The sequence below is a fragment of the Megalobrama amblycephala genome, linkage group LG16, assembly GCF_018812025.1.
Source record: "Megalobrama amblycephala isolate DHTTF-2021 linkage group LG16, ASM1881202v1, whole genome shotgun sequence".
Lineage (NCBI taxonomy): Eukaryota > Metazoa > Chordata > Actinopteri > Cypriniformes > Xenocyprididae > Megalobrama > Megalobrama amblycephala.
In genome coordinates, this window is record NC_063059.1 from 13576694 (window position 1) to 13594790 (window position 18097).

Sequence of the window (18097 nt, forward strand, 5' to 3'; positions counted from 1 at the left end):
GGTGGGGCCTCTATGGATCGGACTTGTTTGTTCAGCACATTCCACAGATGTTCGATTGGATTGAGATCTGGGGAATTTGGAGGCCATGTTTTGCTTTGTGGCAGGGTGCATTATCCTGCTGAAATAGGCTACAGCCACCAGGAAATACTGTTTCTATGAAAGGGTGTACATGGCCTGCAACAATGTTTAGGTAGGTGGTACGTGTCACAGTAACATTCAAATGGATGGCAGGACCCAAGTTTTCCCAGCTGAACATTGCCCAAAACATCACACTTCCTCCGCCAGCTTGCCTTTTTCCTATAGTGCATCCTGGTGCCATGTTTTCCCCAGGTAAGCAATGCACACGCACCCGGCCATCCACGTGATGTAAAAGAAAATATGCTTCATCAGACCAGGCCTCCTTCTTGCATTGCTCCCTGGTCCAGTTCTGATGCTCACGTGCCCACTTTTGCTGCTTTTGGCAGTGGACAGGGGTCAACATGGGCATCCTGACTGGTCTGCGGCTACGCAACCCCATACGCAACAAACTGCGATTCACTGTGTATTCTGACACCGTTCTATCAGAACCAGCATTAACGTCTTGAGCAATTTAAGCTACACTAGCTTGTCTGTTGGATCGAACCACGCAGGCCAACCTTCGCTCCCCACTTGCATCAATGAGCCTAGGCCGCCCATGACCATGTTGCCTGTTCACCACTGTTCCTTACTTGGACCACTTTTGATAGATACTGACCACTGCAGACTGGGAACACCCCACAAGGGCTGCAGTTCTGGAGATGCTCTGACCCAGTCGTCTAGCCATCACAAATTTGCCCTTGTCAAACTCGCTCAAATCCTTACGCTTGCCCATTTTTCCTGCTTCTAACACATCAACTTTGAGGACAAAATGTTCACTTGCTGCCTAATATATCCCACATAACAGGTGCCGTGATGAAGAGATAATCAGTGTTATTCACTTCACCTGTCAGTGGTCATAATGTTTTGTCTGATCTGTGTATCTGTTTGTGCATGTATAAGATCTGCAAAGTTGCAAAGCTCATAGTTTTCCACAAAGGGATTTATTCTAGCAGGGAACATTGATCTAGACCTGCCTAAAATGCCTCGATCAAAGGCAAGGCTTCAGTGAATTGTAGTGTTGTTTTGTTGTTGCCATGTCACGATCAATCTGGGCTTTTCATGTTTTTTGAACATTAAAGCATGTTAACAAAATAATTACCTTTTAAAACAGCGTCATATGCCTCTTTAAGAAAATCTTCAATTTAGTATTACATTTTGTGTTTTGTTACAGAAACTGATGTCATTTTAATGCAGTGTGTTACACTGCAGCTCTGCTTATGTGCTTCTTACATGTGTGGTGTGAAACAGGCCCAAGATGTACTGAGTTTACAGAGATATGTTCACAAATGCTCATCTGCCGAGTGGAATAATATCAACAAAGTTAAGCTGTCAAGTAAATGTTTGAATGTTTCTTTAGTCACAGCTTGACTTGAAGGTACAGTACCTTCCTCTGAGCACTGTGTGCATTTGTGTGATTGTGGAAATGGAACAGCGTATCCTTAGAATGACACACTTTTCAGGGTACTGCCCTCCACCAAGGTCCACTGAGTGGCGTGTATGCTCATCGCATCACTTCCTGCTCACTAGTTCATGTCAAAGTATTTTGAAGAGGGCCTTTGCCCTTCTGCTGCATTCAACTGAATATGTTTGGGTGATTCTTTAAATAAGGGCACTTTTGACTACTTTAATATCTTTCATGTACACTGGCATTCAAAAGTTTGGGGTCTGTTTGTTCATGTTCAGAAAGACTAAGGGAAAATTGTTCATGCTTTTATCACCGGCAGGGTGGACTATTGTAATGGACTCCTCACTGGCCTTCTCAAAAAGTCTGTAAGATATTTGTAGCTCATACAGAATTCTGCCGCTGAACATCCTCAGCTCTTTACCCTGGCTTCCAATTACATTCAGAATTGATACTGGCCTATGACCTCAATACATTGCAGACATGCTCAATGAATATAAACCGATAAACAGATCACTCAGATCATCAAGATCAAGTCGGTTAGAAATGCCAAGGGTTCACTCAAAACAAGGTGAGTCCACTATTAGCTGCAATCAATTTTTAATCTTTTTTTTATCTTTGCTTTTATTGTTATTTTTATTTCCTATGCATCTGTTGTGTTTATTTTATGATTCTGTTCCTTCTGTTTCTGGAAACAATGGAGTATCTGCGCCCAAGCCAGTCTGTTGTGGCAGAGTCTGTTCCAGTTGCTACAGGTGAAGCCTGTGACTGCTTCTGTGGGTACTGACTCTGCACGTCTACGCTGCCTCTTCTCCTCCTGCTGTTATGGTGAGGTGAGCTCACCATACATGATGTCCTTTGGAATCCGGCCATCCTGCATTCGGCAGACATGGCCGAGCCAGCGTAGGCGTCTTTGTGAAAGGAGTGCGTGCATGCTGCATGTCACTTAAGTGTTTGGGACACGGTCCTGCCAGGTGATGCCCAGGATCCTCCTCAGGCAGCGCAGATGGAAAGAGTTAAGTCTGCGTTCTTGCCAGGTGTACATAGTCCACGTTTCACTGCCATAAAGAAGAGTGCTGAGGACACTGGCCTAGTACACTTTCATCTTAGTGTTGGTGGTGAGCATGCTCTTGTTCCACACTCTCTTGGTCAGGCGGGCCATCACTATTGATGCCTTGCCGATTCAGGTGTTCAGCTCATTGTCCAGAGAGAGGTTGCTGGAGATAGTGGAGCAAAGATATGTAAAGTCCTCCACTACCTCGAGGGTGTAATTGCCGATGGAGATGCAGGGAGTGCTGTTGACATCCTGGCCCATGACTTTTGTTTTCTTCAGGCTGATGGTCAGCCCAAACTCATCAGAGGCATGAGCGAAGCTGCTGATGAGATGCTGTAGTGCTTCCTCAGTATGGGCAATCAGGGCGGCGTCATCAGCAAACAGCATCTCCCTAATCAGGACCCTGCGCACCTTGGTCTTTGCGCGCAGATGTGCGAGGTTGAAAAGGTTGCCATCGCTCCTTGTGCGGATGAAGACACCATCTTCTGACTGACTGAAGGTGTGGCGCAGCAGCAGGGAGAACAAGATGCCGAAGAGTGTTGGGGCGAGCACGGAGCCTTGCTTCACCCCGCTTCGGATCGGGAAAGGTTCCGAAGATGAGCCATCGTACTGGACGGTACCTTTCATTTTATCATGGAAGGACGTGACCATCTTCAGAAGCTTGGGGGGACATCCGATCTTGTGAAGTAGGGTGAAGAGGCCTTTCCTGCTGACCAAGTCGAAGACCTTGGTCAGGTCGATGAAGGCGATGTAGAGTGGCTGTCTCTGCTCCCGGCACTTCTCCTGTAGCTGTCTCAGTGAGAAGATCATGTTGATCGTTGATCTCTGGAATCTGAAGCCGCACTTTGCCTCTGGATAGACACGTTCAGCCAGCACAATGTTCAGCAAGGAGATGCCTCGATAGTTGTTACAGTCATTGCGGTCTCCTTTGTTCTTGTAGAGCGTAATGATTTTGGCATCTCGCATGTTCTGAGGAACTGTTCCCTCCTCCCAACACTGAAGTAAGAGTTCATGGAGGTGGTCGAGGAGAACAGTCTTCTTACCAGCCTTGATGACCTCTGAGGGAATGCCGTCACTGCCTGGAGCTTTGCCACATGCTAAAAAGTCAATGGCCTTGCTGAACTTGTCTATAGTGGGCAAAGCATCAAGTTCTTCCATCTCGAGCAAGGAGGTGGTGCTCTCCATTACAGTGTCAGTGACGATGTTCTCCCTCGAGTATAACTGCTGGTAGTGCTCCGCCCATCTGAGGCTGCTGTTTGAGGGGAGTCTGGTCTGGTTTATTTTTTCTTCTTCTATTTTTGCCTGGTGCAGGTTTTGCAGTCTGCTTTTCGGTCGTTTCCCTAAGCTCCAAGCACCCATTGAAGCAGGCAGACTGTGGCGGGTCAGCACCTCACTGGCTGGGGGCTGACCAGCTTAAGGCGGGCGTCAGCTGACCAGTGGGATACATTGATCCCTCCCACCGTCGGAGACAACCCGTAGCCCCGAGCTTGTGTTGTGTTGTCGCTGGAACAGCAGTAAGGGAGTGACCTCTCCAGGGCACAAGCCTGGGCAGATTGTATGGAGATCCTGGGATGCTCAGTCATCAAGATCCCCCTCTCGGCCTCACCTATGTAGTCCAAAGGAATATAGAGCAATATGTTTGGCACCAGCTTGGCTGCAGGAGCTGCGTAACAGTTCGTGAATACAGGGAACTGTCCGCCTCTCACGTGGTTTAGCCCGCCAACCGAGGTGGTTTACCGGGGTTTGGCACGTGGAGCCAACATGTGAGAGATTTAGGAGATGGATGAAGACCAGTGTTGCCCGTCCACCCTAACAAGTAGGGTGCAGCTTCCAGCCAGCAAAGGTACTACCTCTATCCAGACCCCCTACACCCCACCACTGTATATAGCCATTGTACAGTATATAGCACATTTCATACATCGTGTATGAAATGTGCTATATAAATAAACTTGCCATTCCTAATGCCATTCCAGTACATTATAATACTTATCTATTCATTGAACACAACTTTAGAAAGTAGAATGCATTAAAACACATGACAAACAACCAATTTCAGATGTAACAAGTAATAACTTTTATATATTATATCATATAACATTATGAATACATTTATAATGCATTAATACATAAGTTTCTTTTTTTATACTGCATTATGCATACATAAGTAGTTGGGAAAGAATTTATTTTTTAAAAAACAAATAAACAAACAAACAAACAAACAGTGTAGTCCGTTTCCATTTCGTTTGCATTGTTTTCTGTTTCTGTTTTGCCTGCCTTCTCTAGTTAGTTTCCCTGGTTGTTTATTCATTTTAGGGGGCAGTTACCCCAATTGAGCAATCACCTAATTATTAAGCAATTGTGCAGTGTTTATACAGTATGCTTTAAAACCTATTTTCACTCAGGAATAAAACACAGCCCAAAAACCATGCCAAAAAGCTAATAATTTAATTTGAAATATATATACCATTAAATGTGGTGTTTAATTATAATACACTAAGCTCTCAATCTTTTGTTTTGAGAAGTTGTTTGCTGTAAATGGCTCTTGTGCAGCTGAGGGCTTTTGAGAGGGCCAAGTGAAGTTAAACAGATGCAGTGCATGTCAACAGCTGGATGATTCTTCCTAATGAGTAACAGCAGGTGCCCTCTATATATGGAGAGATGGGACACCATAATATCAACAGCTTTTGACTGTTAATCTTGCCCTCTAACCTGAATATGTCTCACTGTTTTAGTTTAAGGGGGAAAAAGGTTAAAACATCAAGGTAACATGATGCATTGATGTCTATGATAATTATGTGAATAATTTGGGTGAATATTGTTGACATGTATGTAAGCCCATTTCTGCCACATAAGAAAAAAAAGTCATGCTTTGGGAAAAATAAAAGGCATAATTATGACATATCAGTTGAAATTATCAGATACTAAATCATATTTATGGAATAAAGTCATGACAATTATGACAATAAACATTTAATTTTATGTCTTCACTTTTTGTCATAATTTCAACACATCAATTATTACATTAAAATTCATAATTATGAGCTACAAAGACAAAATTATGATACTATGTCATACAGTAATTATGATTTTTCCCTTTTGTGTCTCTTTTTTATAGTGTATTCATCCATCCAAAATCCTTTCAGTTTCCTAGTTAAAAATTGGATGCCCTCTCAAGTCATATTTACCACTTCGAAGCTTGGAGATAATTTTGATACCCATGTTCCTGAGTTGGGTGTGCCATAATCTTTAAAGGTCCCGTTTTTCGTGGTTTTTTGAAGCTTTGATTGTGTTTATAGTGTGCAATATAACATGTGTTCATGTTTCGCATGTAAAAAAACACAGTATTTTTCACATAATTTACTTATCTGTATACCGCTGTTTCCACTGTCATAAAAACGGGCTGATGACTTCCTTGTTCTATGAAGTCCCTCCTTCAGAAATACGTAACGAGTTCTGATTGTGCCAGCGGTTCCTGTGTTGTGATTCGACAGCAGTTTAGCGCATCTTGCCCGGAAAGGTCACGCCTCTTACCATAACGTAGAGATGCATGCGCTCAGTGTTATTGTAAACATGTCTTTAATTTTACCCTATCAATTTGAGCCGGAATCAGACCCGGTGATTGGACTGCGGGATGAAAATAACAGTGTTTCGACAACATGGCGACAAACACACTCTACAAACGCAACTCTTGTGTATTCCTGTGGGCGGAGGTTAGTCAAAAAACTGTTTTAATGACGTCATTAAAGAAGGAAGTAGAGGGATGTAGTCCAAACTGGCTGTTTGATGTAGGCGACTTCTGTTAAATAAAATATCTCGCTTGGCATTGAACTTTGAGCTTTAAAATTTTACAGATTTTATTTATACTCTAACAACAACATTACACACTAACTAAAGTTTAAAACATGGGATCACGAAGAACGGGACCTTTAAACATGGCGGAGGGGAGAACAATTGCTGCTGTGACTGGTATTTATTATTAGTTTTTTCCACAACAGCTACATCTACATTAACGTCTGGATCTGTGCACAGCTGAATCATCAGACTAGGTAAGCAAGCAAGAACAATAGCAAAAAATGGCAGATGGAGCGATAATAACTGACATGATCCATGATAACATGATATTTTTAGTGATATTTGTAAACTGTCTTTCTAAATGTTTCGTTAGCATGTTGCTAATGAACTGTTAAATGTGGTTAAAGTTACCATCGTTTCTTACTGTATTCACGGAGACAAGAGCCGTCGTTATTTTCATTGTTAAACACAGTCTGTATAATTCATAAACACAACTTCATTCTTTATAAATCTCTCCAACAGTGTAGCATTAGCCGTTAGCCACGGAACACAGCCTCAAACTCATTCAGAATCAAATGTAAACATCCAAATAAATACAATACTCACATAATCCGATGTATGCATGCAGCATGCATGACGAACACTTTGTAAGGATCCATTTTGAGGGTTATATTAGCTGTGTGAACTTTGTTTATGCAATGATAGAGTCGAGAGCTCGGGAGGGGGCGGAGAGCGCGAGCAATTAAAGGAGCCGCAGCGTGAATCGGCGTATTTTCTAATTATGCCCCAAAATAGGCAGTTAAAAAAATTAATTAAAAAAAATCTATGGGGTATTTTGAGCTGAAACTTCACAGACACATTCAGGGGACACCTTAGACTTATATTACATCTTGTAAAAAAATGTTCGATGGCACCTTTAATAAAATTTTCTCAATAAATAGGCAAGAATATACCTAATGTCCACCGTGATTTCTGTTCTTTCCAAAGACAAAGCACTTGAACACAACAAGCTCCTAATCACAACTTCAGAGGTGGGAAGCAGGAAATTTCTGATAGCATGTGAAGGCAGCATAAGAGACATTTTTACACATCCATCAGATTTTGAACAGTCTTTTCCTTTCTGTCAAAGTTGTGTCTGTAGTTATATCCACACTGTGAAAAATGGCTCTGTCTGATGAACAAAATGGGATCATTTCATTGTCCCCACCGGGTGATTTCTGTGATTTCCAGGTTTTCTGTGACAAAGCTAAATGATGCTTCTCCACTCTCACTTTCTCCCTGTCTTATTTTTCAACTAGACAATGCTCCTGCCCAAATTGCAAAGACAACTAAAAAATGGCTTGAGAACAAATCCATCAGACTTGGTCTGAGTCCAGATTTGAACACTATAGTGAATATAGTAAATATTTGAACACTATAGTGAATATTTGGTCTCACATTAAACTCAGATGAACTGGGAGACATTTTTCAACTACTCATGACTGTTTGAATCCTTTAACATTGAGTGGAACAACAATGACTCTTCTTCCTACAAAAAGATGTCTTCAAGTTTACCCACATGGCTTACACATTTAAAGAAAACAAAGGGAAAGGCTATTCCATGCTAAGTTACTTGATCTACAGTATATTTATGCAATTCTTGCTAATTTCCTGACCAGTGATTTGTGATTAAAATGATTAAGCCCATTAAAAGACCATTAAAATATTTTGCTTTTTTTTAGCTTGGCCTTTTTGCCCAGGAGTGTATGCTTATAGGTGTGTATAAGGATGAATGTTTTTTTCACCACATAATTCTATTAACTCAGTGTGTAGGATGCAGATTTAATAAGTTTGTTGTCAGCAGTTCTTCTCATCAGGGTATTTGCACATACTGCCTCTGCATATCTTTTATGCTATACATAATTATCTTACTTCATAATTTTGTTTACTTGGAGCAGCAATTTGCAGTTATTACAGCATAATTTGGTTTTAGTTGTGTTTGATATTGTTTTCCATTAAGAATATTTGTAGTGTTTCAAACAAGCACGCAGGCACTTTTAATGATACACTTTAAAAAATCACAGTAAATTTTTCTGGAATTTGAATTGGAATTGAAGTAGAATTTACTGAATTACAATTCAGAGAAACTGAACAGGTAATGGAATGGTGGGAAATGAAGTGTGTATATAAATTAAGTTCAAATGTAAGTGTCTGTTTTTTGTCATGCCATCATTTAAAGTTTGTCTTGACAAAAAAAAGCATTTATTGCAGTTATGTAGGCATTTTTATTTTATTATAATTGTACTTCTTCATAATACTCAGATTGAATTTGTATTTAAAAAGCATTCACAATTTGATTCTGAATAGCACATAACCCCTTACCCTAAGATATACAAAGTTCTGTCAAGAAACTCTAGATGGCGCAGGCTAATAGGTCCTTTAACTCAACCTGCTCGTAATCACATCGTTATCTATAGGGCATAGCTGATTGGTTCCTGCTGTATTAGTAGCCAATAAGTGTGTGTGCTCAAACTTCAAAATACTTTGGTAGCATTGCCTTAGCAGTGAAGCACGCTTCAGAAACCCTCCACCTTCCCCAGCTCCACCTGTATAGATCTGCTGCAGGTAATTTATATACGCTTACTTGCTCACAGCAGCATGTCGTGTATTTATTGGCAGTAGCAAGTCTAGAACTTGCTCTACAGCAGCAGAAATAACCTACAGCAGCAGCAGCATAGCAGATCTATTCCGCCAAAACCAAACATACAACATTCTTATACCCATTACCATGCCAAAAACTCTGAGAGTTGTCATGACAGAAATATATATCTACTTAGTATTACTGCTTTTCATCTAAGATATCCAATGCAGCTGGATAAATGTATTTCTGACATTTTGCCATGAAAAAAGCCAGAGGCCTTCCACCTATTAACTGTTATATTATATAGAGTCTTTGTAACTGAAATTTTATCCAGTATTTTTGGTATGATTCATATCTGTAAGATCACCCAGGATCACTTTGACCCCTTAAGCGTAAACAACTTACAACACAGTAAAAAGAAACAGTCCCCATTGGGTTTCATCTGTTATCTACTGCGGAACTGAAACACGCACCGCTCGCTCCTTTTTTCTTCGCAGAGACGGTTGTGGTTGTATGCTTTGCTTAGGTGCCTTTGGGCGCCCGTGCTTGATCTTCAGTGGTTCACTGAGAACTTGTTATTATTGCACTTTGTTCCCTTGCCTCTCATTTGCCACATTTTCCCTCGGCTGCCTCGCAACTCACAGTAACGGCGGTGAAGGGCAAAGTCTCTTCACAAGATTACCAATTCAAACCTATCGTATGCATTATGTTACCACTACCTCTCGAGCACTCTCTGAATTTAAATAAAGTTCCTAGGCTATTATTATTCATTGGATTGCAGGACATTTAAACACCTTATTAGAATGTGCATAAAATCAGAATTAAAGGAGAGTGCGGAAACTGTTATTTTACAGATTATGGAGCTTATTAAGCAGTTGTTGCAGGTATTGTGGTTAGACGTGTCGGAGCATTTTGAACAATGCCGGATGATAGCGTGCAGCTATTTCCATAACAATGACACATAAAACATTCCTCCTGAGAAATCAGTTCATTTGTTCATCACTGTCTGACTTGATACACGTTATGGAGTGTTTTTCTGAAATAAAGCAATGAAAGTGTTCCTTAACAAACCATAATAGCATAATAAATCTCTGCAATGCTGTCCTTGGCCATTTGTAACAACAACTGTGGCTGGAGACATTGGATTATTGACTTATGAATTACTAAGAAGAGCAATAGACCTTTTAATTCCATAGGATTTTATACACTTACCTAAAATGTTAATGTTGAATAAAAAAACAAAACTTCACTCATAGTATAGTATACATTTTTTTTTATTCAACATCAACATTTTAGGTCAACATTTCTGTATAGCTCAACTTGTAAATCAAGTCGTTTTGAATAAAACAATTGTGGTAAATGCTTAAAGCTGCTGTCCATAAGTTTTGCCTCTTTGTCGCCATCTCTGTTTGAAACCTGCAATTGCAGTTATTTGCAGAATTATCATCTTTACGTGGGTTGTGCATCGGCACGGCTCCTCAGCATGGATGAATCTGATGTTTGCTGTCAGTCACCACACCGGTGTGGATACTGTACTTCGGAATCATAGATTCTACGTCTTGGAAGTATGAACAAAATAAAAATTTTCACCGGAAAATGTCATCTGAACAAGTAAGTAACATGTCTGCCAGTTTTGTCTGACCAACTGAGAAAAAAAGCATTACAATTGTAGTGATTTTGGACTAGCCTCACTCGAGGGTACCGCAAATTTAGTGGTTTATGGTCTTAAATATTAATATTTTGTATTAATATTAATATTGAGTCAGATGATTCCTTCCAATGTCTTCGGGGCACCAGTCAAGTTTCACCTTGACAATAAAGAACAATCATGGAAGATTGTTGACTGAATTACAATTATATGAATTGGAGGAAGTTCATCTGACCAATCTGAAGGATTTGTGAGATATCGTTAACTTGTAGAGCCTCTTACTGTATTATCAACACAAGGAAGACACAAGTGTAATAAATGGATTTTATTAGCAAAAGGATAGACAAGAGTAACTAACAACTACTGAATGGATAAAGGGACTGATAAATGCAAGTGAATGAGTTGGATGTTACTATGGCAGTTACAAGTTAATCTTATGGAAAGATAAACTGTAGTTTCTCTAGAAGAAATAAGGTAAACCTTATTCTGAATTCAAACAAATATCCGAGAGATTATTTGTTATCAATTGATATCAGCTATGCAAGATCTAATGCAAATTAGATAATCATATACTGACAATATACATTAATGCCAAGGTCTCTAGAAAGAGGTTTGGTAAGTGATATTTACGTCTGCCTGGTCGTGCTGAATCCGAAGGTGACGTCTTCCACTTGTTGAGCTGAGCAGCGTTGCAGTGGGAAGAAAGGAGTTGGAATCCGTTTCACAGCCTTGAACACGAAGTACTTGTGAACGTTGAACTCCTGGAGCACAGAAAAGGTCTTTTCCTGGAACACGCAGAACAAGAAGCCTTGAAGAAGCCTTGAAGGTTCTGATGTCTGTGCAGACGATCCTTATTCTCTGGAACATGCAGATGGAAGGATCTTTCGATTCTGAAGTAGAGTGCAGATCCGGGCAGTCTGGAACACGCAGATCTGGAGGATCTCTGATGAGAGGATTTTGAAGTTGGTACAGAAGAGATCTTGAAGATGGCGGGCTAAGCTTGTAGCCGTTGTCTCTGTTGCAGTTTTCAAACTCCCCAAATTCACTTCTTGCAGAACTTCCTTGTTTCTCTCTTTAGAGCTTCAGAGTCTTGAGAGAGCAACTTCACAACTCTGTTGAGTTGGACTTAGCTTATCACATCTTGGGACCGGAACCTTGAACCGGGACTGGAACAAGAACTGGAGCCTGGAACCAGAACAGGAAACTGCAGCAACCCAACTGGGACCATTATCTGTCACAGAAACAAGTCTTTTAACCTGTCCTGAGAAGGAGGGAAATGCAAATTTGCACCTTTCAGATCCAGTATTTTGATTGGCTGATGCTGTCAGAGGTGGCCACTGGATGGCCCCACTCTTGCATGAGATTCATTTGCATAGCTTCATGTTCGTGTTTAGAACAATGTCCTTAAGGTTTTCCTATGCATAATTCATGTTCCAAACCAATTTCAGATTAACCTAGGCATTGTGCTGAAAACATAAAGACCAAACATCATTAAGTTATATTGAACTTATACAGTACCTATGCATAATGTATACCTTAATAGGCAAGTTTGTATATTTTGCATGTATACAAACAATACTCATTAAGTATATAGAGTTCTTGAAAATAGAAATGGAGAAGATTTGCTCCATTTTGTCCACTGTGTCTATTTTGTGTCCTATGTGACTTCAAGTCACATAGCAAATCCTGTCTGGTGAGTGGAGTTCAGTTCACACCTCAGGTCTAAGGACTGAGGGACTGGGTGAACAATGGGGAAAATGGTGATAGAATTAGCCTGCTCAATGACATGCTAATGTTATCATTCTTCCTTTGCACAAATGGTCAGGGTGATTGTCTTGATAGGCTTATCTGCTAGCCTATCTATTCCCTTGTTTGCTTGTCTTGGAGGTGTGAGATTTGGAGTCCTGTGCTTTTCATCACGGCAGATGAGGTGATGAGGGGAGTCTTCCCTCATGTCTGCCTGCTGATCACTACACAATAAATTGCGCTGCCAATGGTGATTAAATCTAACGATCACTTAGCTCAGATAACGTGAAACTGTGCAAATTATTATTATTGTTATACTTTGTTCTCTAATTGTTAATGTAAATACATCAGCATTGTGTGACTGTGTATTAAGTGTGTATTAGCGTTGCCTGTAGATTTCAATTTCTGTAGCCACTCTGCAGTCTTTTGCTTTTAACTACGGGTGAATCTCCAGTTGTCACTGATGATTGTCATTTGGACCTTTCTGGATTACAATCCGTCATCAAAATTATATTATTCCAGCTGCTGTGAGAAATGGCTATAATTGATCCGCCACCTGTAGCATCCTCCACATGCCATATAGCCTACTAGCTGGGACTCCTTTATGTAAACAGACGTGACGTAATGACACAAAGACGAACGGCTACAAGCTCAAATTTCCTGCGGAAACCCACCAGCACCACCCAAATTAGGAAACATTATTACATGCTTACCGTTGTGAATTGGGCTAAGGTAAGGAGATGTACTTGCTCAAAAATTGATTTTGGATAATTTTTAACCAAAAAAGTTACAGACTGCATCTTTAAATGTTAAATGTCTCATAAAGACTTGTGTTGTTCCCACTGTCCCACTGATGCGCTGCAAACTGGGTGATTGTAGGTCAAGGTTTTAGCTGTAAGTCAATGACACCTTCAGTCGGTTGGGAATATCAATATGGCCGCTCAAACACTTCCAGTGGCTTCACCGCCTAATGGCAGTTTAACACAGTGAGCAATCTAGTCATTTATATAGATCAGTAGATCCAATACAGTTGGCTGCTTCTTCTTTCAACAAATGTTTTTTGTGATCTCTTTATTACACCGTGCCTCGCTGACAAAACAAAATGTTCCGAACAAACATCTAATCCTTCAACATGATCCGAAATGCCATTAAAATAAACCATCCACTTGTTTCTGGTGCTGGGATCCTTTTGAAGTCTGTACAGAGCTGTTTAAACTGGAGACGTCAAAGCGAACATTCTTTTATTCTTCCAATTGTCCTGTTGTCGACAACCTCAAGTGCGTGGAGTATGTCAAAACTGAATGTGCATCTGTATACTGTATCAAGCGTCACTGATTCTAATGGGTTCTATTTGCTTTTGATGCGATGTGACACATCAATGTAGGCCAATGTCGGCCGTTAAGCGACTGAATTCCAGTGGGTGGGGCCTATGGTGTGATGATATATAACTTTATCGATGTCTTGCTCTGAAGGCAGCCATATGTAAATGTACTTGACATCACAAGTCACTCAATATCAAAACGAGCAGGAGGATATTTTAAGCAATGAAACTTGCAGGATGTTTTAATGGTGCAAAGACCTCTTATATGTCAAAAGATCGAGGCAAATTTCATTTCTCATGTCAAGACCCCTTTAACTCTTTTCATATGACAATGCTTCCCCGCTATTGACAAGTTTCTCACACCTGTAATCCATGTTTTCATTGATATATGGTAGAAAGCGCAATTACGCATCTTCTGAAATTGTACAGAATCTTTGGATCCAAAAACAAGAAATCAAGCAGAAATATGTGATAGAATAGAAGATTGCTTTTGCACATGTAAGCTAACTTGATCATCAAACATTCAACAGTATTCAAAGCAAAACTGCATAATGTTATCAAATGAAATGTCGAAACAGCGAAGAGGTATACGACTGTGCAAGCTTTGGAGGTGTTTATAGATGCGATCTACATGGAGTATGTTTTGATCACCGTTCTCAATCTGATCTCGACAAAGCCTTTGATTAAAAAAAAATGCAATTTTCTCAGCTTTTTGTTTAAAATGCTACTTTTTTATGAAACTTATCCACATTCAAGTGTTGATAAAAAAAGAATAAATGAAGCTAGAATAAAATGTGTTTTTGTTTGAAAGCAGAGGCTCTGTTCTTTCTTTTGTTTTGATATATTGTAAGTTCAGATATTCATACAGCAAAATAAGTTTTGTGTAAATGAGCTGGCTGGCAAATTAAAAGACAAAAACACTGGTGGGGAAAGAGTTAAAATTAGTACTATATTTTCTCAGTAAAATAGCATTACATGTAGTACTCAGGTTGTGTGAACATTTTTGTGAGCCAGTTTATAAGGATATGCTTTTTTGTCCCTCTGTGCCCTTCAAAATGGCTGAAATGTAAAAATATCACTTCATTGTGAAATAATTTCAAGGCTACGTCTGCACACGAGTGTGGGTTTTGACTGCCGTGTGATTGATGCTTTGAGCCCATTACAGTTCCGAGAAGATTATAAGTTAGTCATGGTCTACTGTTACAGCACCAAGGGCATGTACTGTAGCAGGACAAAATCCTTTTTCTAAGTTTTTTTCCACTCCAAAGAGATTATTTTCTTTTTTTCAGGGAAATGTCCTTGTGCTTATTCAGGAAATCTGCTGTAAATGTTATTAAAAACAGATGTGACAGCTAAAGGGTGAGAGCTTTAAATATTCCATTAGGATAATGATAGAACAGCGTATAAATTCTGTGTGTGTGCTATGCTATATGAGCCTGTTCGCTTTAAGATGCATAAGGCATGTTGAAAATGAAAGCCATTTCAATGCTAATGTGACGCAAAGTCTGGTGCAGAGAGGAAAATGCCATCTGTATGGCTGCATCAATATGCCTCTCACTTTCAGCCTTGATGAAAGGGCGAAAATTCTTAAGGGTCCATCTGTTCAATCAGAGCAATTAGTTTATCTACACTGACGTCACCTGGCTGACTTTTACCTGGCCTGATTATATCTGGGAGGTCAGGAAGGTTGATGAAGCACACACACACACAGAGTGAGAGAGAGACAGACAGAGGCCCTGTCCACACAGCTTTTTCTATGCGGTTTGGCTGTTCGTCCACACGCAAATGCAGTATCCGGTCACTGAAATTTTTCACATTTTTGAAACTGGAGATTTTTGCTTGTGACATCGGAACCGGTAATAACCTTTTTTCCAGGCTTCTGATTGGCCATCATGGCTTTACGATTAGGGTTATATCGCAACCTGTTGGTTTGGCATGCTCTTGACAGTGCATCATAGCCTTTTTTTGCATTTATGTGGATGCGATTACAGGCAGAGATATCACAAGGCAGGCAGCAGGCAAAACACGGAGGTACAAAGCAGTCCAAGGTCATACACAGAAATACAGTAAACAGGGGTAAACGCTCGGTAATGTCAGCCAGGGCAAAACAAGACTTCGCAATGTGTGCAACTGCTTAAATAGTCCGGGTTATGTGCATCAGGTGTGTGTGTAATTAGTCCAGGCATGGGGCATGGGAAATGTAGTCCAGGACAGGTTAATACTCAGGTGAGGGAGCCCTCAGGTGGCAATCGGAGGGAGCCACAGAGACCAAGTTTGTGACAGAGCCCCCTCCCTGCGAGCAGCTCCTGAAGCGAGGAGGCGGTCGACGCCGGGGTCTTCCACGAGGACGAGGGGCAGGTCGCTCCAGATGGGTCCTATGGAATTTATTGGTGAGAGATGGGTCCAGGATGTCGTCAGCATTGACCCAGGACCGCTCCTCCGGGCCGTACCCCTCCCAATCGACTAGGTATTGTAGTAGTCTGCCCCAGCGTCTGGAATCCATGAGTTCGTGAACTTGATATGCCTCCTCACCTTCCACGATAAGGGGAGGAGATCTCTGGTCACTGGCCTCCTCTAGGTTCTCCTCTCCTCTCGGACCACCTGCGGGCTTAAGCAGAGAGACATGGAAAGTGGGTGAGATGCGGTATTCTGGAGGCAAAGCTAGACGGTAAGAAACTGGAGTTATTTGACGGATGATATTGAATGGACCCACGTACCTGGTACTGAGTTTTTTACAGGGTAGTCTGAGACGGAGATCCCTGGTGGGCAACCAGACCCATTGACCCGGGCGGTAATCTGGATGCTGCCGGCGAGTGCGATCGGCTTGTTCCTTCTGTCGTTGGACTGCCCTTTGCAGATGTACGTGAGCCCTGTTCCAGACCTCCTCACTCCGCTGGAGCCATTGGTCCACAGCTGGGAGATCCGTGGGTTCCCCTGACCAGGGGAACAGTGGAGGTTGATAACCCAGAATGCATTTAAAGGGTGTGAGTCCTGTGAAAGGTTTCTGGAGAGAGTTCTGTGCATATTCGGCCCAAAACAGATACCGGCTCCAGTCGGACTGGTTCTGGTGGCAGTAGGAGCGTAGGTAACAGATCAGCTCTTGGTTCAGTCGTTCAACTTGACCATTGGTTTGTGGGTGATAACCGGACGTCAGACTGACATTAATGTTGAGCTTTTGAAAGAAGGATGACCAGAGTCGTGAAGTGAATTGGGGACCCCTATCTGAGACAATATCCTTGGGAAGACCACAGAAATGAAACACAAAGTTACAGAGGTGCTCAGCGGTCTCAAGGGCGGTAGGCAGCTTTGGCAGGGGAATGAACCGACAGGCCTTGGAGAATCGGTCAACCACGGTGAGTATGGTAGTTTGACCCTGAGAATTGGGGAGATCGGTGACAAAGTCTATGGCTATATGTGACCAGGAGCATTGTGGAATGGGTAATGGTTGTAGAAGCCCTGCAGGTAGCTGATGTGATGACTTGGTGGTTTGACAGACGGCACAGTTGTGGATGTATGTGATGATGTCAGACTGCAATGACAGCCACCAAAAACGGTTACTGACTAGCTGAGTGGTGGCTGCTATACCTGGGTGTCCGGAGCTGGGTGACGTGTGTATCCATTGGATGACCTTCTGGAGGAGAGGTGAGGGTACATAAGTGCGTGTAGCGGGGCAGTTAGCAGGAGGCAGTTCTGTTTGGTGAGCATCCGTGATTTCTGTCATGATGTCCCATTGAACTGGTGCGAGGACAATGGAGGAAGGTAGAATGGGTTCGTTGGTTGGCGGTGTAAGAGTGGAGTCGAATTGGTGTGAGAGAGCATCGGCCTTGGTGTTCTTGGAACCAGGTCTTTACTGCGTAGTTAATGCATAACGTTGTTTTTTAACAACATCAAGATTTGAGATTACAGTTTATTACAGATTACAGTTTCTATCTGATATTGATAAGCCAATAATAATTATGGCTAAAGATTCTATAATGTAAATAAATTAAAAATAAAAACAATTAAATAATAAAAATATAAATTGATATATATAAAATACACAGAGGATGGTAATGTGCAAAGATAATGTATTATTATGTTGTCACATTCATGCCTTGTATAGTTTCATTATCTTGTTCTGTTTAGTTTTTATTGTTACTGTCTTTGCCCGTGTGCTCATTTGTTACCATGGTTTCTTATTAGTTTTGCACCTGTTCTCTGTTCTGTTGATTACCATCATCTGTGTATTTAAGCCCTTAGTTCCCTCAGTTCATTGTTTGTTGTCGGGCTTGTCAATGTTTAATGTGTATAGTGATTATTGCTCTTGGTGTTTATTAAAAGTCATTATAACGTTAATTCTGCATCACACATCTCATCTTTTGGATTCATCCTACACAGCCCTATGTCTAATGACTTAA